The sequence below is a fragment of the Impatiens glandulifera genome, chromosome 4 (assembly GCF_907164915.1).
Source record: "Impatiens glandulifera chromosome 4, dImpGla2.1, whole genome shotgun sequence".
NCBI classification, from domain to species: Eukaryota; Viridiplantae; Streptophyta; class Magnoliopsida; order Ericales; family Balsaminaceae; genus Impatiens; species Impatiens glandulifera.
The window spans coordinates 40,699,721-40,706,789 of record NC_061865.1 but is presented as its reverse complement, the minus strand read 5'-3'; positions in this window follow the sequence as shown (position 1 = coordinate 40,706,789).

Here is a 7,069-nt window from a genome sequence, read left to right as displayed (position 1 = left end):
TGAGAAACTACCATGTCACAAAAGAAGACATCATCTTCGCTGATCTGGTATGTACATATCCCTCAATTCCAAGTAACGAGACTGCCATAAAATAACAAATGTTTATGTTCTTTTTGCAGATATTCCTACCTATCGTCACTTCTGGACATTTCTTTCTTGTATGTGTGAATATTAAAGACTCCCAAATCAATGTACTAGACAACTCCGGTCGTCCGCATAGAATGAAAATTTTGGACAAGTATGTCCAGTTGAGGAATCAAATCGATAGTTTTTCGACTTTCTTGGAAAGGCAAGGCATACAAAGATTTGCAGAAAAGGTTAAGAAGTACAAGATAACGGCCCCAAAGCTGCCTTGGCAAGACCAAACAAACAAGACCGACTGTGGTGTATATTTAATGAGACATATGGAAACATATAGAGGAACGATGAAGGGTTGGTCTTGTGACATCAACGAAAATAATGTGAGTGTTATACCATATGTTATTCTATGACATTTAACAATTTTAAATGTTCTTATACTTTCTCTTGTTCTTTTGAAGGCCGACGAAGCTTTGAGTACATTGAGGATAAAATATTTATACAGAATTCTTATGTCTGAGCACAATGTCAATAGGTTCAAGTTAAAGACTGCAATTAGATCAAGATATTAGGGTTTTGTATGTGTTATACGGAATTATACTTGTACAGTAATTCTTATGTTCACACAGGTCAATTGACCTATTTTTAATGTATGGATGTTTGATATTGATTTATAACTTATAATGCAATTCAGATCTTAATGTATGGAAGGCAGTTCAGATCTTAGTGTATGGAGTTATAATGAATTGCTTATAATGTACTGATGTTTGATATGTCTTCTTGTACCCATATTTGTGAAATCCTAAACGATGTTATTTTCTTAACTGTATCTTTTAATATTCTTAAACGAAGATATATTCTTAACATGATGAAACTAATAAACTTGCAACCGTAATATTGACATGATGACCACCTCTTGAAACGGAATTATCTTGTTATGTCTTCTTGTGGCCCTCTTCTTAACTATCAATTTTCAAATTCCTAAACGAAGATATCTTCTTATGTTCCTTTTTGGTGCAATCCTTATTTTGAAAATCAGAGACGAAGATATCTTCTTCAATATATGTTTGCAAATTACTAAACGAAGATATCTTCTTCACTATATATTTTGAAATTCCTAAACGAATATATCTTCTTAATTTTTTTTGGGGTACAGTCGATATTTCGAAACTACGAGACGAAGATATCTTCTTCAATATATGTTTTCAAATTCCTAGACGAATATATATTCGTATTGACATGAACTAAAAAATATAATACGAAGATATCTTCACAACATGTAATGCACCTACCGGAGTTATGTATTGATGTGAATTCAAGAATGAAAACTCATTTATTACTTCAACTACTGATGTATCAACTTCATCACTCTCATACCCTCACTCTCACTCTCACACTCCACTCTCACTCTCACCTCTCTCTCTGTTTTGACTCTTTCCTTCCCAAATCTCTATCTACCGGTGTCTTTCCTTCATTCCTTTAGTGTAAAACTCATAAGATGGATGTAGAGATTGACCCAGACATGCTTGTTTTATCGCAGCAACAGCTGGAGCGATACTTAAGTCTGATCAACGATGACCCTGTCCCTTTTAGTGTCTATCATGTAGATGAGATTCTACCTCTATTACTAATAAACGTTAACGACGGAATGATGGCCCACATGCAAAGCAGATGGAATACGGACTCTCGTTCTTTTGTTATTGGGGAAATGCACATATGCCCGACGATAGAGGACTTTGCTTCAATCCTTAGGTGTGGTAGTCTTGCACTCATGATTTTGCCTGTCCATCAAGATCCTCATATGGCCGTCCACATTTGCGACAGCTTCTATGGATGTACAATGTTTGATGCTCTTTTGTTTACCCTCCAACATGGATTTCTCAATATGACAAACATAGACGAGTACATTTGGCGTGTCCAGGGAGCTGAGAGGACCATCAACCACACACAAAGCAAACTGATCATGCTTGTGGTTCTGGCTCATTTTTTTTATGTCCGGCTGCAGGACGACGGCCTTCGGAAAGGATCCTGCAGGTAGTTCCTGCACTGATGGGAAACGCCCCCAACCTGGCTAGCCTGGTACTTGCTGAGACATTACTTGGTCTCAACGAATTTGTTCCAGAGGAAAACAACTATTCTCGCCGTGGATCACCTTTGGTTCTCTACCTCTGGTTGTTAGACAAGTTGCATTGGTTGCACCGTCCTTCAATTCCCTACACTTCCTTTGCCAATCTACAAGTGCAAAGGGTCAATAGACTCGTGCCTCCGAATTTTATTTCGGATATTCACCCAATTAGGTTCATTGTTCCGTGGTATCTCTTTAGTCAAATGATGTACGAGATGAGGGGTTCTCCATTCATCATTTTGTTGGGCCTTGAGGGAACTACCTCCTACTGGACAACTGTCATATAAAGACAATTTGGCCTACGGAATCCCCTACCTTCGAATGGACTCAATCCTCCGGAGGACTTCATGCTTACTCCTCACCATCTTTACCTAGAGTACGCATCAATAATTGAAAATTCTTTGACGGTTTTAATGCCCAACCGATGGATCAATGCTGTGAACGAAGCCATTCAGCTCTACATTCCACCCGTCATCGAACATGAGGTCGTGTCGCTGACAGGACCGATTGACGAGTCATCCTCTCATGAATCAGACTAGAGCTTCATTTGTATTTTTGAACATCTATTTTGTTGGTTAATCTGTGCAGTACTTATGTTATGGAATGTTTTTCTGTATTCAACAATATTATGAAGTTATGTTTGATTATAGTCTAAAGTTATATTTTACATTATGTAGTTAGTTTATTCTGGAGTGATATAAATCGAATCATTGTCGTTATGTTTGATTCTTTGATTGCAATTTGGATGTCATGATCAATTCAAAGTATAATGTAAAACAACTGATGTGTTCATGTAAACCCCTTACATTGATCCATCGATTGGTTGTTCGCTTCCTTACACAGTATCTAATCAGTAAATCGAACGGACATTTCTTCGCCTATAAACCCCTTGAAAACGAAGATGAAGTCGCATCCAATCTTTGAAGTTACATATTATTGTATTTGTGACACTTTCATGTCATACTATAATGAATTTGAAAACGAAGAATCATTCGCCTGTAAGTTTCTATATTAAACACAACATTGTTACGAAACGAAATACTATTCGCTTGATATTCATATTTGAGGTCGACCACATTGAACGAAAATGTATTCGCTTGTATATTAAATCCAAGGAATGGTTGAATGATTGAAGAAGCGCCAAAACATTTTACATTACATGTCACGTCAGATTACAATTATGGCAATGATTTCACTTATGGGAAACGTATAATTAGCCAGAAGAGTAGATATTATAATACTTTATTATTTATAATAAATTCGTTATTTTATAAATGTTTAATGACATGTGCATGAAAATATGAATAACAAATAATTATTATAATTCGACGTACAAAATTTCATTACAAGTTTCATAAACATTTCTACGTTTCATAAACATTTGTACATTTTAACAATATTCATCTGCATCTCCAGCTTCAAGGCATCTCCATTGAAGCGACCACAACGGATCTCTCACGCATAACTGGGGTCATACACCTGTTGAGTTATCTCTTGAGATGTTTTCCATCCCAGGGAATCTCCCAAAGCTGGCGCTTCCCACCGGCAGTGGACACGAATGATCTTCATTTGATCGGTAGTTTTTACTTGAGGTATCAAGCATTCGTGGTAACTGAAGATATTTTCCACCAGTTGATCTACATTGTACAAGTTTTCCATCACAGAGAATCTCCCAAATGATACATCCCAACAAACTATCTCAAAAAAATACACACTCTCAACAACAACGCTCACGAAAAATTTCATGCTGCCGACTAATATTGTTTATGTAATCCCTACATTTATAGCAAACAGAAAATCTGTTTTATTCATAAAATATTTAGATGTATTGATTCAGAAAAAGTAAATTTCCCGTGATGAAATATCAAATCGGAACAGTTGGCAGTCCTTTGGTCACATCATGAAAAAGTAATTTCATTCACGAAAAAGTACTAACACTTAATAATATTAAATAAAAGAAATAATTCAATATTGTCATTCACATTATATTAAATAATAAATTATTTCTACATTAATAAAAATATTTTCATAAATAATTATAAAATTATATTCAATATAATATTATTGGTATATGAATGAAATTATGTTCAATATAAATAAGAATGAAAATATATTTTGTTGAAAACATTAAGCCTGAAAACATTTCAATATCCCACAATTTACCAAATTTAACATGAATTTTGAAGCTCCGTGTATCATATAAAAAAATAATTCGAACAGCGAAGAGATCTGAGCTAAACTAACTCCATAAGCGAAGAAATCTTCGCCACAATTGTTTTCGACCTGTCCCCGGTGTACACCCCCCAAACACAACAATGAGAAGCCCGCTTGTCTGTCATGGAAAGACACTAACCCGTGTATGTGTAGACCAAAATTAAATGTATTTTAAATTTCCGTTTATTTCATATTATATTAAATTATTATAACTGACATGAAGCGAACAAATATTCGCTCAAATGACTTGGCGGATCAGTAGACAGTCCTTTGTTTTGTCACATCATGCAGAAATTATATTTCATCATTGAAAAAGAAGTGTGTTTTTGTATAAAACCCTATAAAGAAATCATTTCATATCTATGGTTTCAGTAAAAGTATTAAGCCCGTCATGACATGTCAAATCGGAACAGTGTGCAGTATTGTTGTCACATCACGAAAAGTAATAAATATTATATTTTAATAAAGTATTTATATTATATTAAATATTTCATTATTGATAAAGTATTGTTACAATAGTGTAATGTTACCATTTTATTTTATTAAATATTATTTCTATATAGATAAGATTATGTTAAGAAATAAGTATAAATTTTTATTAGATATACTATTATTTCTATATGATCAAAATCATATCGAATATAATTTACATTTAAAATATCATGAATTAAAGAAATTCATATAATTCTATTATAGCGTCATACCAATTTAATCAAAGACTTGCAAATGACATGCAGCGAATAAATCTTCGTAAACATATTAACATTAATTTTTTTTTCAATTTTTAAACACATGAATTCATCTAATTATAGATGAAAAGAAGCGAACATATATCCGTGTTCAGTGAAAATTGCAAATTACGAGCAAATAATATGAAGCGAATAAATCTTCGCTTGAATGAATTCTAAGTTGACGTACATGTGAAACACACAACTCTTACATGAGAAGACAATGTACACCTGATGTAAGTACACCAACGCTTGTATGTGAAGACCAAAATGATGAATGAATGTGGGAGGAAAATACACGCCGCGAATAAATCTTCGCTACAAACCATTTTTCAATTTCTATCCCGTTAATCACATTTAATTTTTATTTATAAATCATTACTGACATATTTTCGTACGGTATATCATATCTTAAAGTCATCATTACACATCGAATCGGACTAGTCATCATTACACATCGAACCAAAATAAATTTTTATAGAAATAAAGGCTGAATACTCCGGTCATAAATCATAAAATTACATTTAATATACTTAACATTATATGAAATATTAAATTATTCATACATAACAAACATTATATTTATTACATTAGTGTAAAAGTAAAATATATATATTGTTATTTATATTTGAAGAAAAATAAATTAAATTAAATTCACAGCTCAATTAAAAATGAAATTAATAAAATGAAGCGCCAAAAAAATTTTCACATGTCAATTCAACTGTCACAAAGTCTCAGGCTTTGTGACCACGGCAAGTCATTTCCACCGCTACCATCCCATCAAATGTCAATCTTTTAGATTGGATACGATCTGTTAGATTTGTAGATCGAAGATTTGTTCGCTTCTTCCGCATTGAGAAACAAATAGTTGTTCACATTGTGGGAATTTTTTTTTCAAATAATGTGAAACAAGAAAGACATGTCCTAAGCGAAGATATATTCGTACAATGCGGAATTCTGCACGAATACATCCTCGCCTATTCTAGTATTTTTCTTTTCATAATGCAGAATTACATGTCACATTCCATGAGCGAATATCGCTTCTACTCATACGAAGTTCATGAGAAACTCCTTATTCATGTTTGTGAAAACCGATACGGCCTCATGAAAATACATTCACACTAACAGAGCACTTTACAAAGTAAAACATCTCAAGCCCGAATCCGGCCGTCATACACCCAGGTTATTCTACCATCTGACCTAGCGCTGTCATCTCCGGCCTTTCGACTACGAATCCATTTCTCTTCCGGTTAGTAGCTTCTGCTCCTGCGAAAATGGTAAGAAGTGTTTACGGTTGCATGCTTGGGTCTATTTCGTTTTCTTAGTTTAATTCGTTCGAATCTAAATGTGACTCTATCATCTCAGAATCAGGATTCCGATATGCAAATAGTTCCATATACTGAATCCACGACGGAAGTTAACACACTAAGGTAATTACGCTAATGTTAGAATTGTACAAATTTGCCTATATTTGGATTAGGGAAGTAATCCAATTTGCTAATGATAATGTAGTGTTCAACAAAGGAAAAGAAAACCCGAGGCATCATGCACGCCCACGACACCACTGGATATTCTGGCCAACGCGGCGAATGAAGCACTTAGTGAGAACCAGGTTACGAAGAAAAGAAGAAGGACTCGTGACCCTGATGTTGATTTCAAGAGCAGAACCTCTCCATCGTTACTTCATCACCTGATTAAAAGGTTATCTGAAGAACAGAAGCAGGCTGTGAGGGACATATGATTTGGTTCCCTTCTGTCACTTGGCATATCAAAATGCCCACTTCAATTCTCACGGTGCATTGTGAGTCTATTCAATCCCAGAAGGAGGAGCATCGTCCTACACAGTGGAGAGGAGATGCAGATTGATGAAGAGGATGTTCAATGTGTATTGAACATACCTAGAGGGGAATTAGTAGTGGCAGAG